At 42.6% G+C, this 20,703-nt stretch overlaps 1 long non-coding RNA gene and 1 pseudogene across 1 annotated transcript in view; one reads left to right on the forward strand and one right to left on the reverse strand.

The window, feature by feature from the left end:
* Positions 1 to 4,034, forward strand: part of LOC105553574 — a 27,469-nt gene extending 23,435 nt beyond the window's left edge. Inside the window, exon 3 of the long non-coding RNA XR_001008175.1 lies at positions 2,399 to 4,034. This is a non-coding gene — a long non-coding RNA (uncharacterized LOC105553574). The remainder of the gene's footprint in view (positions 1 to 2,398) is intronic.
* A 13,636-nt stretch (positions 4,035 to 17,670) lies between these two features.
* LOC105553575 lies at positions 17,671 to 18,280 on the reverse strand (annotated as a pseudogene).
* Positions 18,281 to 20,703: the final 2,423 nt, after the last annotated feature.

A 20,703-nucleotide genomic window follows, 5' to 3' on the forward strand; every position in this document is an offset into this window, starting at 1 on the left:
AAAAAAAAAAAAAAAAAAAAAAAAAAAAAAAACCACAGAGGGACTGTTCCAGGTTAAAGGATGCTGGGAAAAAAATATGGCAACTAAATGTAATATGGGATCCTGGATGGGATCCTGGACCAGCAAAAAGATATCTGTGGAATAACTGAAGAAATTTGAATGATTTAATTTGAAATCAAATTGAATTCCACAGAATTAATCTGTAATTTATTTCATATTAATGTTAATTTTCTGGTTGTGATCACTGAGCTGGGTTTTCTACTTTTATTTTAGGTTTGGGGGTACATGTGCAGGTTTGTTATACAGGTAAACTCATGTCACAGGCATTTGTTGTATGATTATTTCATCACCTTGGTACTAAGCCTAGTACTCAATAGTTATTTTTTTCTGCTCCTCTCCAATCTTAAGTAGAGCCCAGTATCTGTTGTTCCCTTCTTTGTGTTCATAAGTCCTCATCATTTAGCTCCCACTTACAAGTGAGAACACATGGTATCTGGCTTACTGCTCCTGTGTTAGTTTGCTAAGGACAATGGCCTCCAGCTCCATCCATGTTCCTGCAAAAGACATGACCTCATTTTTTCTGGTTGTGTAGTATTACGTGGTGTATATGTACCATATTTACCCAATCTGTCATTGATGGGCACTTATGTTGATTCCATGTCTTTGCTATCATGAATAGTGCTGCAGTGAACATATGTGTGCACATGTATTTATGGTGGAAGGATTTATATTTCTCTGGGTATATACCCAGTAATGGGATTGCTGGGTCAAATGGTAGTTCTGTTTTTAGCTCTTTGAGGAATCATCATACTGCTTTCCACAATGGTTGAACTAATTCACACTCCTACCACATGTCTAAGTGTTCCTTTTTCTCTGCAACTTTGCCAGCATGTTATTTTTTTGACTTTTTAATAATAGCCATTCTGATTGGTGTGAGATGGTATCTCTTTGTGATTTGCATTTTTCTAATGATCAGTGATATTGAGCTTTTTTCATATGCTTGTTGACAGCATATGTGTCTTCTTTTGAAAAGTATCTGTTCCTGTCCTTTGCCCACTTTTTAATGGGGTTGTTTTTCTCTTGTAAATTTGTTTTTAAGTTCCTTATAGTTTCTGGATATTAGACTTTTGTCAGATAGGTAGTTTGCAAACATTTTCTCCCATTCTGTAGGCTGTTTACTCTGTTGATAGTTTCCTTTGCTGTGCAGAAGCTGTTAAGTTTAATTACATCCCATTTGTCAATTTTTGCTTTTGATGTCACGAAATCTTTGTCCATTCCTTTATCTAGGATGGTATTGCTTAGGTTGACTTCCAGAATTTTTATAGTTTGCGGTTTTACATTTAAGTCTTTAACTCATCTTGAATAGATTTTTGTATATGGTATAAGGAAGGGATCCAGTTTTGATCTTCCACATATGGCCAGCCGGTTATCCTTCCACCATTTATTGAATAGACAGCCTTTTCCCCATTGCTTGTTTTTGTCAGTTTTGTCAAAGATCAGATGGTCATAGATGTGTGGCATTATTTCTGGGTTCTGTTCTGTTCCATCGGTCTACATAACTGTTTTGGTACCAGTATCATGCTGTTTCAGTTACTGTAGCCCTGTAGTATAGTTTGAAGTAGGGTAATGTGATGTCTCCAGCTTTGTTTTTTTTGTTTGTTTGTTTGTTTTTGTTTGTTTTTTTACTTAGGATTGCCTTGGCTATTCGAGTTTTTTGGTTCCATATGAATTTTAAAATAGTTTTCTTTCTAGTTCTGTGAAGAATGTCATTAGTAGTTTGACAGGAACAGCATTGAATCTGTAAATTGCTTTGGGAAGTATGGCCACTTTAATGATACTGGACTCTTCCTATCCATGAGCATGGGATGTTTTTCCATTTGTTTGAATCAGCTCTGATTTCCTTGAGCAATAGTTTGTAATTCTCATTGTAAAGTTCTTTCCTGTCAATGTTAGTTTTCTGGTTTTGATCACAGAATTGGTTTCTGAGAGGTTAATATTTGAAGAAGCTGAGCAACATATATAAGGAAGTCCTTGTACTATTTTTAAAACTTTTTTATGTGCCAGAATTTTTTAAATCTATTTACTTTACAGAACAAAATTATTTCTAAATAAAAAGTGAAAAAAATATTCATGATACAAAGGCTAACTGAGAGAGACTGGCTTCCTTTTCTATTCCGCTTTCTTCCTTCTTCAATGTACCACCTCTCACTGGCTGCCCAAGCAAGATTCTATGGCTTGGAATCATTCTTACCTACTCGTTCAAAGGGCATCTATCTAGAAGCCCTGCTCCTTCAGGGACATCTAAAGTTGATGAGCTGATCCAATAAGCCATCAGAGCTGGAATATTCACAGTTAACGATGGTTCTCTGCACTCTTTTGAAATAACTTTGCTTTTCAGGCCAAGGTGAGAGCCTTATGGGAATTTCACACATTTTATAGAAGCAGAGGAGTGCTATCTGAACAAGGGGTAGATAACACCTACACTCTACTCAGGATTTCCAAGCATAGCTGGAGGCAGAAGTACTCATGCTTCACTACAGAATCACCTGGGGAAAGTTTAACCTTCTGATTCTAGTGTTCCCCTCTGGAAGATGGAGACAGAAACAACTCGAGTGGGCTCTGGAATCTGTTTTTAAAATTATCCAGATTTTAATGCAATACAAGTAAGAAGACAGGACTACAATTCACAAGAACGGTATATCCTGGGGATTCCTCAGGACAGAACAGACTCAAAAAAAAAAAAAAAAGAAGAAGAAGAAAACAAAGATTACATGAAACCAGATTCCACAACCATGTTTCAAGTGACCTATGTGAGTCAGGCCCATGAGACACACACTATACCAGTTTCACTGAAGCCTCACAAAATTTAGCGGGATGGAGGAGAGGGTCCTATGCCCATTTCATAGATGAACAAACGGAGCACTTAATAGATTTCAACAATTTGTCCAAAGTCTCTACCTTGAAGGATTTTGGGGTTCTGGTTTTTGTTTTTACCTGCCCAAGTAACTCTTCTAAGAATGAGCCAAGAAGACAACAACCTTCTGAGATACTTTTCCTGCCCTCCAAGGGCTGTGGAGAATGTGATAGGGTTGGAGCTGCCCTCTCTTCTTCCCAGAGACACTGCCCCACAATCCCATCAAGTCTGACTGGTACCAACTCCAGTGGGCCTCTGCCTTCAGAACTCTATAGGCCTGTGTGGGCACCAGTCTTTACATCCATGTTCTCTCGCCCTCCAGGGGCCCAGGTTGACCTGTCCAAGAGCTCTCTCATCATGCTGAATTTTGGTGACAGCATAGGGTGAGCCTGTGGGTTCTACAACTCAGCAAACCTCCAGCCAAGTAGTTTCCCTTCATATGGTTCCCCAGTCTTTACATGTGGCATCCAAGAAGGGAAATCATCCCCTCTCCCCTGATGAGATGTCAGCCCCTCACCACACACATGGCCTGGGTGCTAGGAGGATCCATACGGGCTAGGGAGGGACAACTGGGAGGAGAATGTGTGGCAGGCAGGCCCCATCTAGCTGCTTCTTGATGAGCCTGGCATGGAGTGTTTGATCCAAATCTTGACAGCACATTGGTGGCTGTCGTCACTGTGTGGCAGGACTTGCAGTTGAGCTTCTTGTGCCTTGGACTTCTTGTGACTTGGACCTCAGCCTCCATTGAAGACCACAACACAAGTCCCACCTTACAAATGAGGGAATGAATGAGTTCCGGCATCGGATAAACCTGGGTTCAAATCCTGGCTACTCTACTTCCTGTGTCAGCTGCTTCACTTTTCTAAATATAAACTGTGTTCCTTCTGTTTTGGCTTCTAGGAAACTCCGAGCCAAATGTGTGGCCACCTCTGACCACTCAACCAGCCCAGCATGGTGTACATTTCTGGGTGACTTATTGCTCCCTTCCAAGCATTGCCTTCATCTTTCCTCTCCCATCAAGCTTGTAATGTTTTCCTTTTGAATATTTTCCTTTAAGCATTTTTGTTAAATACCTCAGATCTTTCAAGAACAGCAAGGAGGAAAATAAATAAACTTAACTTCTCTGAGACCATGTTTCTTCATCTGGAATATAGTCATTTGTACTCTACAGGATCACAGGGAGGATACATCAAGTCAGCCTGTATAATGTACCCAGCCAAAGGCCTGCAGCAGGCAAGGAGAGACTCCCGGGGTCTAGGGCTCTCCCACCTCCGTCTCCTTTCAGGCCAAACCTAAGGACCTCAAGCCTCAGGTCCCATTTCACAGAGAAACATTCCTCACTGATTGCATTTATACAGAATAGACCATGGAGGTGTGAGCTCGTTGGACAATATTGGGCTGACTGTTCCCAGGAGACAGGTACATGACAGGAGAGAGTAGGAGGAGACAGCAGTGTGAGTACTGAGGACCCAGGGTGAGCCCCCATATGGGTGCAGAATACCCCTGATAAAACTTCCCTATTTAATCAGGCTGCAGAAGAAGTCCCAAATCTTACTTCCTCTTATTTATTGATGGGATTCTCCACCCTGTTTTTAATACTAGTTAACCTTCGTGGCATCAGCCTGTTGGCACAAGGCCCAAATTCCTTCCACTGTAGGTCACAAGGCAGGTCACGAAGCGGATTACCCTGGAATTCTCAGAGTTGGCCCTTGTGCTCTTTCTGGAAGGTGCTTGTGTAATGATGTGGAGGGAGGTGGTAGGGGAGAACTTCTGCTTGGTCTTGATTATAAGTAAATTGAGACAGTGCTGACAGGGGAGGGTCAGGCAGGACGGAGTGGAGAAGAGAGAGTGCCACCATTGGTCCTGTGCCTGCAGCATAATTTGGGTGTTGGAAGCCTTCCCTAGATTCCTTTTCTCGCAAAGCTGCACCAAGCCTTGTAATGAAAACATTCCTCCCTGTCCACAGCTCTGACCTAATGAACATTGTCCTAAAACACAGTGGCCCAGATGTCATTCATGGGTCTCCAGGAGGCCCTTCCATCACACGCAACCTGTCAGTCACCCCAACTCCAGGAAAAGCCTGAATAAACAGGTGAATCAAGCCTCACAGTGACAGGAAAACTTGATGGGTTTTTGTTTCTAACTCATTAGGCACGCATTTGTGGGGGAGGGCTAGGATAAATTTTTCTTTCATCCAGAATAGAACTGAAATCTTTGGCTTTGTGATGTGATCCTCTCACTCTTGTAATTTAAAAGTACAAACTAAAGGAGGCATCAGTGGTGTGGGCTACAAGGGCTCAGCAAGGCCCCCCAAGGTGCAGCCTCCACCTCCCAAGCTCAAGTGCAGCTAGAAGTGGTTTCCCCCTATGTCATAAGGGCCCACCTGGGCTTCATGGTAGAGAACACTCTGCACATTTAAAGAGCTGTCAGCCAGGCACGGCGACTTACTCCTCTAATCCCAGAATTTTGGGAGGTCGAGGCGGGCAGATCACTTGAGGTCAGGAGTTTGAGACCAGCCTGGCCAACATGGAAAACCCCTTCTCTACCAAAAATACAAAAAAAAAAAAAAAAAAAATTAGCCACGTGTGGGCACACCTGTAATCCCAGCTACTCTGGAGTCTGAGGCAGCAGAATCGCTTGAACCTGGGAGGTGGAGGTTCCAGTAAGCCAAGATATCATGCTACTGCACTCCAGCCTAGGTGACAGAGTAAGACTCCATATACATATACATATACATATGTATATGTATATATATAAATACATAAACATAAGACCATATATATCTATATATATGAGCTATCACTTAATCATGCCAACAGACTGTGGATTTTACAAGTGTTGAGTCACCTCTGGGTGAACCTAAACTGTCTCAATGAGGAAAGTAAGCCAAAACCAGCTCTAGCCCTAGGACTGGAGGTACATGGTAGGGCTTATAGGGGCATACTTGATACAACTGACAGAGAAGAATTCTTGGGCAGCCATGGGCTACAATACCAATGGGCACCCTGGTAACCTGGTATTGCCATTAGCCACGAGGAGCCCGATAGCTGAGGTTTCTTAAAATCACACTCACCTAGGCCTTCCATTAAGCACATGTTTTTAGCACTTGGCATTTCTGAAACTGCAAGGCAACTTAACATTTCCACAGGCCCCACTTTCAAGTGGGGAAAACATGAACACTGAAAAGAGCTAGCCACTTGCTGGGTTTATATCACAACCTCCAAGCCCTAGTTCTATGCTTGGAGTATGAGAAGTTATGAGTCTTTGGAGAAATGTGAGAGCAATAGAAATAAGCAAAAAGCCAGCTTGTGAGACAGGAAAGACAACCTGCAAGAGTGATGCTGAGTTCCCAGGAAAGGAAGATGAAATCAGCTCTTTCCATGGAAAGCGCAAGTGCTACGCATTTCAGGAAGAACACCCTTGCAGGAAGGGCTGTTAGTCCTAAGCTGGTGGCTCATCAAGTCAGAAAGCCCTTTCAGAAAGAGAGGGACAAACACTTTCTGGAATAGTAAAGCTCAGTCCCCCAGAGTCTACACACCGTGTATGTCACCTTTTCAAGAGGCCCATGAGTCCATGGTCAACGATTTTAGCCTAGGGTTCTCTGCCCAAAAAAGGAAGTAAACAAAGGAAACAGAGGGCATAGCAATAGCAATAAACCAAAATGTTCATCAATGAATGGATAAACAAAAAATGGTACATCCATCCAATGGAATATTATTCTTCCATGAAAATGAATGAAGTCCTGACACATGCTACAACACAGATGAACCTTGAAAAAAATCCTGGTAACTGTAAGAAACCAAACATTAAAAGCCATAAATTGTATGACTCCATTTATATGAAATATCCAGAAGAGGTAAAACCCTAGAGACAGAAACTGCACCACTGGTTGCCAGGAGCTAGGGCAGGCGGAGGCAAAGCGGGAGGGACTGTTTAATGGATGTGGAGTTCACGTTTGGGGTGAGGAAAATGTTTTGCAAGTAGGTAAAGGTGACGTATATTCACATAAATTGTGAATGTGTAAATGCCTCTGAACTGTAAACTTAAAAATGGTTAATGGTATGTTATGTGAATTTCACTTAAAAAAGACATAGCAACACTCTAGTGGGTGCCCCATGTTTGTGTGGCTGGTAGAGCAGATGAGAGAGGCATAAATAAAGCAGGAGCAAATGAAGCAGCTGGTGACATTGAAGTTTACCAAAGGGCAGGGCTGCTGGGAAGGAACAAGCTTGGTACAAATTTTCCAGGCTCTGCAGTTCAGAAGAGGTCCCCAGGTATATCCCATGAAAGAGTCCTGCTGGTCTGCCCTTGCTGTGTGAGGGCACGAGGAAAACATCTTTTCCAAGGCCTAGACCCTTTCTCGGCATAGATACTTCTTCTATGGCCCAAAGAAGTGGTGGCCCTGGCATGGCAGTCACCTAGGACATCTTCACCAGACAGAGACCTTTTTTGCATAACATCACAGGAGAAAGAGAAAGACCATGCAGGACCAGGCATGGCTGCTCACGCTTGTAATCCCAGCACTTTGTGAGGCTGAGGTGGCTGGATCACCTGAGGTCAAGAGTTCAAGACCAGCCTGGCCAACATGGTGAAACTGCATCCTACTAAAAATACAAAATTAGCCAGGCGTGGTGGCACACGCCTGTAATCTCAGCTACTTGGGAGGCTGAGGCAGGAGAATTGCTTGGACCCAGGAGGCGAAGGTTGCAGTGAGCCGAGATCGTGCCATTGCCCTCCAGCCTGGGTGACAAGAGTGAAACTCGAAAGAGAAGAGGGAAAGAGAATGAAAAGAAAGAAGGATAAAAGAAAGGCAGGCCATACACAGGACAGAGCAGCTTCAGATGAATCTCAAAGGAAAGGGGAAGGGAAAAGGAAAAGGAAAAGGAAAGGGGAAAGGAAAAGGAAAGCAAAGGCCATGCACAAGATGGAGCAGCTTCAGATGAATCTCAAAGGAAAGGGGAAGGGAAAAGGAAAAGGAAAAGGAAAGGGGAAAGGAAAAGGAAAGCAAAGGCCATGCACAAGATGGAGCAGCTTCAGATGAATCTCAGCCCCTTCCAAATTCTTGTGGGGGCCACAGCCATTTCTGTGTCGAGTCTTTTCCCATACACATAGCACATGACTCAGTGAAGCCAGTCTCCTCCAAGCCCACACCACACATCTTTTGAGACAGGGTCTCGCTCTGGAGTGCAGTAGCACTCCAGCTCACTGCAGCCTCCACCTCCCAAGCTCAAGCCATCCTCCTGTCTCAGCCTCCCAAGTAGCAGGGACAACAGGTGTGTGCCACCACACCTGGCTAATTTTTGGGTTTTTTATACAGACAAGGTTTTACCATGTCATCCAGGATGGCCTCAAACTCCTGGACTCAAGCAATTTGCCCACCTTAGCCTCCCAGAGTGCTGGGATTGAGTGCATGAGTCACCATGCCCGGCCTGCATCTTCTCTTACTGGGTCAGACACAGTCCACGAGTCAGGTGCCTCCTTCCCACAAACTGCCAACACAGATTGGCACCTGTCTGCCCCACTGATGAGCATTCATCAGAAAGATCCAGGGAACAGCAGCAATTTAAACATAAAATTATGTTTAAAAGTTAAAAATAATTCTATTTAAAGGTTCTTTATTGTCTTTATTTGATGCCTCAACGAGCTTTTTTAAAAAAGATTTTAAGTAGAAAGTGTCATGCTCTTATTTTCTTGGAAGTATGCTTTCCATTGAAATAAAAAGTTGGAGTAGATTCAGCTACTTTAAGAGAATGTTACATAATAACTTTATAGCTCTAAAAAGGTATTTAAAATATTTATAAATTTTGACATATACATAGTCCCAAAATGTCTGAACTGAATAAACTGACTTTTCTATGTGTTCTCTATGGCCAAGTCTGGGAACAAGTGTTTAAATAATGAATATAAATGTTTGAAAAATCAATTTTATGACTCCAGTAGACTAAATTTCATAAATGATTAGAGTTACTTAACAATTCTCATGAGTGTGGAGTTTAGTAACTACACAGTGTTATTGCTTCTTAGATTTCTATCTGAGGGCTTTAATATTATTTGCCAGTCGAGTGGCTGTGGGTTTCTTTTTTACGGCTATTATAGCAAGGAAGTAGGTAGATACAAAAATGGATGGATTGATGATGATAATGACAGTAATGATATTTTTAATTTTGTATGTTCTCTGAAGTGCCTAGACCTTATCCTTTTCCAATTGATTTTATCATTATCATCATCTAACTAAAGAGCACAAGTTATCTTTAGACTGAATTAAACAATACATGCAAATAAGAAAGTAAAACAGCTGAGATTGTCATGGTAAAGTTAACCGTGTTGCTTTACCTCAAGTGGCAGACACTGTTGACCGCTGTTATGGGTTGACACTGTTATGGATTGAATCGTGTCCCTCAAAAACTCTTATGTTGAAGTTTGGCCAGATGCAGTGGCTCGCACCTGTAATCCCACCACGTTGGGAGACTGAGATGGGAGGATCTCTTGAGACCAGGAGTTCGAGACCAGTCTGGTCAACTTAGCAAGATCCCATCTCTAAATAAACAAACAAACAAGCAAGCAAACTCATATGTTAAAGTCCTAGCCCTCAGCTCCTCAAAATGTGCCCTTATTTGGAAATAAGGTCATGGCAGATGTAATTATTTATGATGAGGTCATACAGGAATAGGGAGGGCCTCTAATCCACTGTGACTGGTATCCTTATAATAGGGGGAAATTTGGGCACAGATATGCACACAGGGAGAAGACTAAGTGACAAAAGGCAACATTCCTATGTGCCAAAGACTGCCAGCAAACCACCGAACATGGGGGCGGGCATGGAACAGACTTTTTCTTTTGAGACAGAGTCCCACTCTGTTGGCCAGGCTGGAGTGCAGTGGTGTGATCTTGGCTCACTGCAACCTCCGACTCTTGGGTTCAAGTGAGTAGCTGGGATTTCAGGCGTGCCCCACCACACCCCGTCATTTTTTTATATTTTAGTAGAGACAGGGTTTCACTATGTTGGCCAAGCTGGTCTCGAACTCCTGATCTCAGGTGATCCACCCATCTTGGCCTCCCAAAGTGCTGGGATTACGGGCGTAAGCCACCATGCCCAGCTGGAACAGACTCTCACAACCCTCAGAAGGAACCAACCGTGTTGACACCTCGATTCAAATTTCCACCCTCCAGCACTGCAAGACAGCAAGTTCCTATTGTGTGACCCACCCAGCTTGTGGTACTGTTACAGCAGCCCTCAACTAATACAGCTTCTTACCAGACAGTTCCTCTCTTCTTTGTTAGCTACTGCACACATTTATGCTATTGTAGAAGTACAACTCTTATTTAATGCAGACAACAAAATCCGCCTGCTCCAGAATGTTTTCTCTGCTCCTTCAGTAGTGAGGAGAGGATGAGGAGGGGTGGTGTTAAGTATTCCCAGTTTCTGAATGTGAAGACGTTTTCCTGCCATGTGCTACTGACCAGGTCTGCTCGGAAGGCCCTTGTGCATAGTTACCTCCTATATCACTTTGCCAATGCCCCCTTCAGTGTTTAGCTGTTGCTAAAAACTGCCCACCTGATACATCCCTGGGATTTTGCTATTTAGTTATTTTTATTTGCTATTTATTGTGTGAGTATACTAGACTGGTATCTAATGTTCAGGTGAATGCCAGCTCTATCTCCAGTTCTCAGGAGGCCTTATATTAGTCAAGGTTCTCCAGAGAAACACAACCAGTGGGATATAAAGAGAATTATTATAAGGTATTGGTTCATGTAATGATAGAGGTGAAGAAGTCCCACTATCGGCCATCTTTAAGCTGGAGACCTAGTAAAGCCAATGAGGTAACTCTGGTCCAAGTTCAAAGGCCTGAGAGCCACAGAGTCAATGATATAAATCTTGGAATGAGGACAAGAAAAGACAGATGTCCCATCTTAAGCAGACAGAGGTGAAGTCTCCCTTCCTCTACCTTTTTGTTCTATTTAGGCCCTCAATGGATTATATAAGGGCCACTCACACTGGGGAGCGCAAGCTATCCTACCATGCATTCTATTCCCTTCTGGAAATACCCTCACAGACACACCCAGGATGATGTTTCACCAAACATCTGGGCACCCAGTGAACCAATGTTATGTGTCAAGATGACAGGTAAAATTAACTATCCCAGGTCTAGTTTAGTTCAGGGGCTCTTCGAAATCAGTCCTAGTTCTAGCCTCCAAGGGGTTTCCATCCCCTGAGGGAGCCTATGTTCTGAATCCTGCATCGTGCCAAGTTTAGATATATCATCTCACTCACACACCTAAGCTCACATAATGAACCTCACTCAGTGTCTTGTGTCAAACACATAGCACAGCTGCCCGGAAAGCTCACCTAAACCAGGCACCCTGATCACTCAGTAACCGTGTGCAACTCTAGAGCAAAACCAGAGGGTCTCATCCAGTCATGCTAGTCTCAGGTGGCTCCAGAGGAACAGCAGGAATCTGATCTGGAGCAAAGTAGAGTCCACAGTGGTCTGAAAGCGGAAGGCAGGTAGGGAGTGGCACCTGGAGACATTGCCCAAGCAACAACGCAAGAAAGAGGGAGTCATCACGAGGGATCCTCAGAGAAGAACCTGGGCATGAACCAAAATGGGAAGCAGCCTAAGCTGGGTGGGAGAAACTTTTCCTCTAAAGTTCTAAAATGCTATCTTCCCCAGAGCAGTTTTCCCCACAGGGTGTGAGGTCCAAAGGGCAAGTGTATCCATATGCATCAGGGCATCTGTTAACAATACAGATTCCTGGACCCTCCCTCTGATCTACTGACTCCTAACTCAGGATGCTGGAGCCTAGAATGACTCTGCTGACAATCCATCTCGGTAAACCTCATACAAGCTACATGGAGAACACCTGCCCCAGATGATGGCCCAAGCACTGGGCCAAATATTTATTCATTGACTATACACCCCCATGTGCTAGAACCAGTGCTGGGAAATGAATAAGACAAACCACCCCCCATTACCATGTGCAATAAGAGAATCATGAATACCTCTATTTCTGGAATATCTTGTATTTCCAAGGTCACCAAAGTAAGAACTATTCTGCTAATTATGGCTTAATTGAGAGAAGGAGGAACTGGGAGCCTCACAGGTTCATGTTTGAACACTGAAGAAGTCTGGGTAAATGGTTCTGGAGGGCTATTCTGAGCTTCATTAAAAAGATGCCCCTACTGCAAAGAGTTCTGTCTCTTTTTGTCTTCTATAATAGTAAGAAAACAAAGAAATATCAAAGAAATACAGTTGGGAAAATAAGACTGTTTTAAAAAGTCATTTGCAGAAATTGACAAAAAAGAAATTCTGTGACCGAGTCTGCCCTTGTATTCTAAATCCCTACCCATTTTTTCTTCTGATTTCTTCCTCAAAAGTAATATTGTGAGGACAGAATCAGCCTCGCTGTAAATGGTGCTGGTGTCAGTCCTGGATAACACACTCCAGCAAACAAGAAGCATTCAGGCAAGCACAAATGAATCCCATGGGGTGGCCTGCACAGTTGGGAACAAGTCTGACTAATCTAGTAAAAAGAAATATCTAACCCAAAACATATGCATTTAGATATAACTCCATAAAGCCAACACTAATTAATCCTCCTGCTCATATAAAATGGCAAAGGAATTAACAATATTGCCAACTCTCAAAAAGTCTTTTAATTGCCCTGCAATTCTTTCCAAACAGCAGGCATCTGCCCATACGTGGTTGCACATCACACACCAACACAGATCTGCCCTTCACACAAAGCACTTGGTGCTCAGCCTCACAATGGTGTTTTGTTGAAGCCTGGTACACATAACCCCACAAATTGCTCAGAAGCCAACAAGGTAAAAGTACCGTTTACCTTTGGAAACAATCAACTACTCAGTGTATAAAGTACCCCCAGAGCCCTTCAGGTTCCCCTCTGGTATTCCCCTTTCTGGGAAGTTATTGTTGTTTTTCATGCTAGGAAAGGAATTGATTTAGACTAACATTGTGGGCTATGGGCATCTTGCCTTCCATTTGGGAAAGGTCATTAAGTACATTCTTCATTTAGAATGACTTTCCTTTTGATTCAAGGCCAAAAATGAAAAGCAGTGGAAAGTAGGGTTTCCATCTGAATACAAATTCTAGGATAGATTCCTGGCATTCTGGATGATAAAGCACATGAGATGCTCAGCCCTCTGCCCTGAGTACAAAGAGGAGTCTCAGGAAGCCCCCATTCTGGTCCACAACCCCAGCTCAGGCAGAGACCTTCAGGACCTCACTGGAATGTGAACTCTGAGGGCATTCTGTCTTTAGCCCAGCCTGATTTCGACGCTGGATTTTCCATCTTCCCCACTGGGAGCCTCCACTCCAGATGGTTCTCAACTCCGAGGGATGGAATTATTCTGCTGGAGGACCAGGAGCCAAGCCTTTCTGGGAGGCCCCAGCTGAAAAAGCTCAGACTCATGATACATAAGCTCTGCAAATTGCCAGATACATGGGTAGAAGAAACAGTCATAGAGCACCTGCTATCTGTAAGGCAGTGCTGTTCCAGGAGCTCCGGGAGGCATAAATGAATCGAAGATTCTCTTCCAGGGAGCTCAGAGTGGGAGAAGAGGGGGAGGTGGGCAAAGGGCATGTGAATAAATACATATCATCACCAGGTTGGAAGAAGGAGAGTGGCTCTGATGATCTGTGAGCACTCCAAGTTGTTCATTGTTTTGGAAGTTTTCTCAACAGCATGGAGTTTCCAGACTTCTTTCCTGGAACAAAGAACTAATGAAGAGGCCCTCAAGACTTCTGCATTCCAAGTTCTGCATTGCTGATTCTGTTTGGAAACATACAGGGCTAAAGTTCCAGAACTTGAATGTCCTGATGCTCCCTCTCTCCAGACCACCAGTGTGGAGTTTCACTGGTTCTCAGGCCATTCTTGGCTATAGTCTCCATGAACTGGACCATGCCAAGTTGGTGAAGCTCCCAGCAACTTAGGGCATCTTAACCTGAGGGATGTCAGACAGGAAGAGTAGCTCAAGGGTCACCTCAAATGTCCAAACCTGAGTTGTCCTTGGGGGTCTGGAGCTGAACAAGGCCTGTTGAAATTTTCTCAGATTTTCTTTAGTTAACTCCTAATTACTCTATTCTTCTGAATATTCTGCCTTGACCACCTTATCTAAAGTAACTCTCCCTTGTTTTTCACTAGTTTACACAACCCTTGTTTTATTTCCTTTATAATACCACAATTTCTAAATAATCTATTTGATTTTTTTTTTTTCTTTGAGACAGTCTCACTCTGTCACCTCAGCTGGAGTGCAATGGTGTGATCTCAGCTCACTGCAACCTCCGCCTCCCAGGTTCAAGTGATTCTCCCACCTTAGCTTCCCCAGCAGCTGGGATTACCGGCACGCACCACCACACCCAGCTAATTTTTGTATTTTTAGTAGAGATGGGGTTTCACCATGTTGGCCAGACTGGTCTTGAACTCCTGACCTCAGGTGATCCACCCACTTTGGCCTCCCAAAACACTGAGATTACAGGCACGAGCAGCCACACCCAACCTATTTGACCGTTTTCTGTTTCTTCCCTCTAGACCCTGATGGCAAGATCTGTTTGTCCAGTTCACTGCTGTATTCTCAGCTGAAAACAGTTTCAGATACGTGAAAGATACTCAGCGAGCATTTTTCTAATTCAACGAATGACTAACAGGAACAGACAAAGGGTATATGCCATAAGAGTCTACTTTCCCTTCCTTCAGATATGAACCCAGCAGAAATAGCTAATCATGAGCACAAAAGGCCATATAGTATGCATGGAGGTTAAATAAGTCTTCAAATATATATGTAATTTTGTGTCTAGAACTCTAAGCTTTTCCTCTCCTCATCTAATTGAAGAATTGGACTGAATAGCCTCTGAGATCCCTTTCAGCTCCAGCATAGCATGACCTGTGATGCAGCATTTGGTGAGACCAGCCCATCTTCCATGTCTGAACTCTTCTCTATACCAGAAGCAGGGCTAGTACTGCCTTCAATCTGAGAGAGGAATGGCTGGTTTCTAAGATGACTGAAAAAGGGTCCACACGAGCATTATTTTTTTGAAGCTTCTGTTCCTTGGTAGGACTAACTCTGACTTAGACGCACGCATTATCATTTCCTTATAACGCCTAAAGGCCACACTCCATCTCATGCTCATGTTAGGTGCCTTGGCTGATACACCCATTATTCTTACTTCTAGCGGTATTTGTCCTGGTGTATGGCAAATGCAAAATGTTTCCTCTATTCCCTTAGTTCCTAAGGACTTTGGGATCATCTTTGGCTCCTTTCTTTTCCTCATCCCACAAAAATAATCCTTTAGTAAATCTTGTGGGCTTTATTTTATTTTCTGTTGTGTTTATTGCAAAATGACAAATTATAATTGTACACATTTATGGGGTACAAAGTGATGCTATATGTTTACATGTTGAATTGTAAATCAAGCTAATAGTCATATCCATCACCTTAAGTACTTTTGTGGTAAGAACATTTGAAATTCCATCTCTTAGTAAGTTTGAAATATGTAATACATTATTATTATTATTTTGAGATGGAGTCTCACTCTGTCACCCAGGCTGGAGTGCAGTGGCACAATCTTGGCTCACTGAAACTTCCACCTCCCAGGTTCAAGCAATTCTCCTGCCTCAGCCTCCTGAGTAGCCAGGATTACAGACACCTGCCACCATAACCAGCTAATGTTTGTATTTTTAGTGGAGACTGGGGTTTACCATGTTGACCAGGCTGGTCTCAAACTCCTGACCTCAAATGACCCACCTACCTTGGCCTCCAGAAGTGCTGGAATTGCAGGCGTGAGCCACGGCACCGGCCTTTTTTTTCTTTTCTTCATTATTTTTTAATAGAGATGGGGTCTCACTATGTTGACCAGGCTGGTCTCCAACTCCTGGTTCAAGCAATCCTCCCATAGCAACATATTATTCTTCATCACAGTCACCATGCTGTGCAATAAATTCCAAAAAAAAACGTATTTCTCCTGTCTAACTGAAACTTTATACCCTTTGACCAACATCTCCCTATTTCTCCTACCCCTAAGTCTCTGATAACCACCATTCTTCTCTTCGTCCAATTGTTTCAGAGTCTACATATAAATGAGATCACGTGGTATTTGTCCTTCTGTGCTTGGCTTATTTCATTTAGCATAATGTCCATGCTGTCCCACATGACAGAATTTCCTTCTTTTTAAAGGCTGAATAGTATTCCATTGTGTACATATGCTACATTTTCTTTATTCATCTGTCAATGGAAACATAGGTTGATTCCCTATTTTGGCTGTTGTGAATAATGCCACAATAAACATGGGAGTGCAGATATATCTCTGACATACTGTTTTCAAATTCTTTGGACATACACCTATGTATTAGTTCATCTTCATACTGCTATAAACAACTGCCCGAGACTGGGTAATTCACAAAGGAAAGAGGTTTAATTGACTCACAGTTCAGCATGGCTGGGAAGGCTTCAGGAAACTTCCAATCACGGCAGAAGGTGAAGGGGAAGCAAGGCACCTTCTTCACAAGGTAGCAGGAAGGAGAAATGCCTAGCGAAGCGGGGAAGAGCCCCTTATAAAACCATCAGATCTCGTGAGAACTCACTCACTATCATGAGAACAGCATGGGGAAAATTACCTCCATAATTCAATTACCTTCACCTGGTCTCTCCCTTGACACATGGGGATTATGGAGATTACAATTCAAGATGAGATGTAGGTGGGGACACAATGCCTAACCATATCGATGCAGAAACGGGATTGCCGGATTATATGGTCACTCTATTTTTAGTTTTTTGAAAAACCTTCATACAATTTTCCATAATGGCTGTACTAATTTACTTTCCCACTTTGTTAGCTTTATTTAGAATATATATTCCAAATACAACTATTTATCATTAATTCACCACTATCATCCTAGTTCAGGCCTCTATCAGTTCTTGCCTGGGCTAATATAATACCCCCTGGATTAATATAAAACTCTGAATCCATCCTCAGTGCCCTTTATTCTCCACATAGCAGTCAGGGTCATTTTCTCAAAACTTAGGTCAGATCCTGTTATTTCTCTGCTCAAAGTCTTGCAATGACTGCCCAACACTGAAAGTAAAACTTGAACTCTTCACCATAGCTTCATATAGCTATTTGTCCCAACTTCACTCTCCCCTTTACTCTTTCTGCTCTAGCCATACTGGTCTTTTTGCTTGAAGCCTAGAATGCTCTTCTCCTGAACATTTACATGAGTTGCTCCTTCACTTTTTTTTTTCTTTAAAAGTAATTTATTTGATTCTGATTACAAAATACAGGTGAGGAGCACAGGCAATGCCTGTATTCCCTTGGTTGCCCATCTTCCCAGTCTATGCTGCCATAAATACCCTTTGTACAACAGCAAGTTCATGCTGTCCCCAAGCGCTTGCACATTCTAACAGCTGCAGAGTATAGTATATGACCAGGTGGAAAGTTAAACAGACGCTCCACTCACAAGGTAGGGCCCCTCCAATTAGTCTTCCGGCTCCCTTGTGCTAATAGTAACTGGTTGCTCTTCCTATTGGTCATAGATAAATTACACCTGCACAATTCTCCGAGTGCTTTCAAGTAACATCAGAAGGCAGTAACTAAGACCCTTTCCTTGCTCCCAGCTTCCTATGTCCCAGGCAGCCTGTGGCACCTGGACTGCTGCTGCCCCTGGGTCCCGCACATTCCAGGGAGATGATGGAGGAAGGGCCAGCCAGGCCAAGCATGAGGAATTAAGAGTCTTTATTGGGCTTAGACCAGGAGTCCGTGGGTCTTGAGGACCTCTGTGTATTTGTCAGTTTTCTTCTCCAGGTTCTTCTCGGCCTGTTTCCATAGCCTCATGGGCTGTTTCTTCCTCCGGTAGTGGATCTTGGCCTTCTCCTTCCTCTTCTCCTCCAAGGTGGCTGTCACTGCCTGGTACTTCCACCCAATCTCGTGAGCTAGTCGCCCCAGAAGGGCACACTTTCTTGTAGGCTTCAGACGCACGACCTTGAGGGCAGCAGGAACCACCATCCGCTTTTTCTTGTCTTAGGGTGGTGGGATGCCATCAAACACCCTGGGGCAGTCGAGGGAGGCCTGGCCTCGCTTGGTCTCGTGGGGCAGCATGACTCGCACTGTCGGCCGGAAGATGCGGCTGGGGGCCCGGAAGTGGTAGGACCTCGGAAGGGTTAGTGTTCATCCGCTTGCAAAGGAAAGCCAGATACTTCAACTTGTTTCTCTAGAAATTGCCAGAAATGTTGATGCCCTCGCGGTGTACGACTACCACCTTCCGGCCCAGCAGTACCTGCTTAGCCACGATGGCCGCCAGGCGGCCCAGGAGATGACCTTGACCATCGAGCACCAGGACCTGCACCTCTGCCATCTTCTGCAGCCGCCTGGGAAAGGCTCCTTCACTTTATTTAGATAACTGCTCAAACACTACCTCCTCTGGCAGAACCCCCCCAGTCTGTTATCCGAAAAGGTAATTTTATGCCTCATATCCTCTTACCTGCTTCATTTTTCCTCAAAGTCCTTATCATTTGTTTGATGTCTGTCTCCTGCCATTAGAATGTAAGTCCCAAGAGGACAGGGACCAGTGTTGAACTGCCTTTTTCCAGTAACAGTTGAAGGGTCTAAGAAGATCTAAGACTACAGGGACAGTAAAATATGAGTCCCACTACTACCTCTTCCTTCATAAATTTGGGTAAGTATCTTGACCTCTTTGCCTCTGTGTTTCCTCCCTGTAAAGCAGATGAGATAAAATGAGTTCTGTAAAATGAAAAGATAAAGCTCTATCTTCCTGGCTTCATTATTCAAGGCTGGTATAGTGTCTATTATTATTTTATCCAGCTAAAAGATCTAATGAATTACGAAAATATGCTTTGGAACTTAAAACAGTTTTATTTTGATTCTCTACTCTCTTTTCCTTTTTTTATGTTAATCTACCATTTGTATTTCTTTTAGGAAATACTTGTTTATGCCTTTTGCCCATTCTTTAAAATTTTTATTTATCTTTCTGCCATTGAAATATAGTTCTTTATTTGTCTGGAATGTCTGTTTCTAGGTTAAACTTTTGAACAATTTTTTAATGTAAAATTCTAGCTTGATGAAGATTTTCTTTTTTATTTTATTTTATTTTTGAGGCAGGGTCTGGCTCTGTTACCCAGGCTAGAGTGCAGTGGTGCAATCTCAGCTCACTGCAACCTCCACCTCCCAGGCTCAAGCAATCCTCCCACCTCAGCCTCCCAAGTAGCTGGAACTATAGGCATGCACCTCCACACCTAACTAAGATTATTTTCTTTCAGCACTTTATAGATATCATGTCATTGCCTTCTGGATCTTATTGTTTCTGTTGTGAAATTAGCTTTCTGTCTTGTTATTGTTCCTTTAAAAGTAACATATCTTTTTATTTCCTCTGACTTTCCTTAAGATTTTTTGTTTTTGGTTTTCATTAGTTTTATTATAATGTGCCTAGGCATGGTTTTCATTATATTTATTCTGCATTGGGTTCACAGTGATTTTTTGTATCTATGGCTTGATGTCTTTGATCAGTTTTGGAAAATTCTTGACTATCTCTGCAAATATTCTTCTACCCCATTCTTTCTTCCCTTGTTAAATTCAAATTCAAATATTAGACCTATTCACCATATTCTGCATGTCTCATACTCGTTCATGTATTTTCCATCTTTTTTCTCCATGATTCACTATGAATATTTCTAGTCACCTATTGTACAACTCACTAATACTCTTTTTACCTGTGTCTTATTTGCTGTTAAACTCATCTACTCAGTTCTAAATTTCAGTTGTAGTGTTTTTTATTTCCAGAATTTCAATTTGGTTCTTTTTAAATATAAATTCTTATTCCCAGTTAAATTCTTCATTTTGTCATCTATTCTCTTGAATAATTAATCCCAGTTATTCTAAAACCAATGTCTGATGTTTCCTGTGTCTGGGTCATTTCTTGGTCTGTTTTTCCAGTTTACTTTTTTCTCTTGGTATACTTCATAATTTTTAATTGACTGCTGAATATTGTACATGAAAAGTTGTAGAAGCTCTACATTATATAATAGCCCTTCAGAGATGCACCCTATTCTCTGCCAAGCATTTCATAGAGGCTCATCTCCTCAGCCCAATCAAGATCCATGGGTCCCAACATAGAATCTAGTATGATTCCTGTGGCTATTCCTTCTTGATGGGCTCTGAACTGAAATTTTGTCTCTTCAAAACTGCCTTTGATTCCATTCTGTTTCATCAGTTTTCTGGTTGCATTTTTGCCTCAGTATTAATCAGATTATCAGATACTAATCATTAAATGCCTTGAAGGGAAAACCAGTGCTTCTGTTCCACTTCTCTCTAGAATCTTGGACCCTTACTCCTGGTTGCCCTACAAATATGGACTCTAGATTTTGTCTCTTCAGTTTCATGAGATTGTTTAAAACTCAGATGTCTGCCCTGGATCTTGGAAGTCAATCCTCTGCCCGAATTCTCAGCTTCTTGTCCCAGGCCTAAACTCACAAAATGTGCCAAGGAGAAAGCAGCATGTTTTAAAAATGCCTTATTTCAATTAGCCTTTATTTTTTCCAGAATCTCGCCCTTCAAGTTCTAGCAGGCGTGATATCTTTCTGATGCTTTTAAACCTACATTTATTTTGTACCTTACCCAGATTTTCTAGGTGCTCCTGGCAGAGCCAATGGTCTGCTATAAGCGATAGAATTATCATAGCCAGAAACCTAATAAATGTGTATGAAATAGTCAATTTTTAAAAAACAAAATAGTTTTTAATAAAAAGTATCATGTTCTCCCTCC

The sequence above is a fragment of the Mandrillus leucophaeus genome, unplaced genomic scaffold (assembly GCF_000951045.1).
Source record: "Mandrillus leucophaeus isolate KB7577 unplaced genomic scaffold, Mleu.le_1.0 Scaffold60, whole genome shotgun sequence".
NCBI lineage: Eukaryota > Metazoa > Chordata > Mammalia > Primates > Cercopithecidae > Mandrillus > Mandrillus leucophaeus.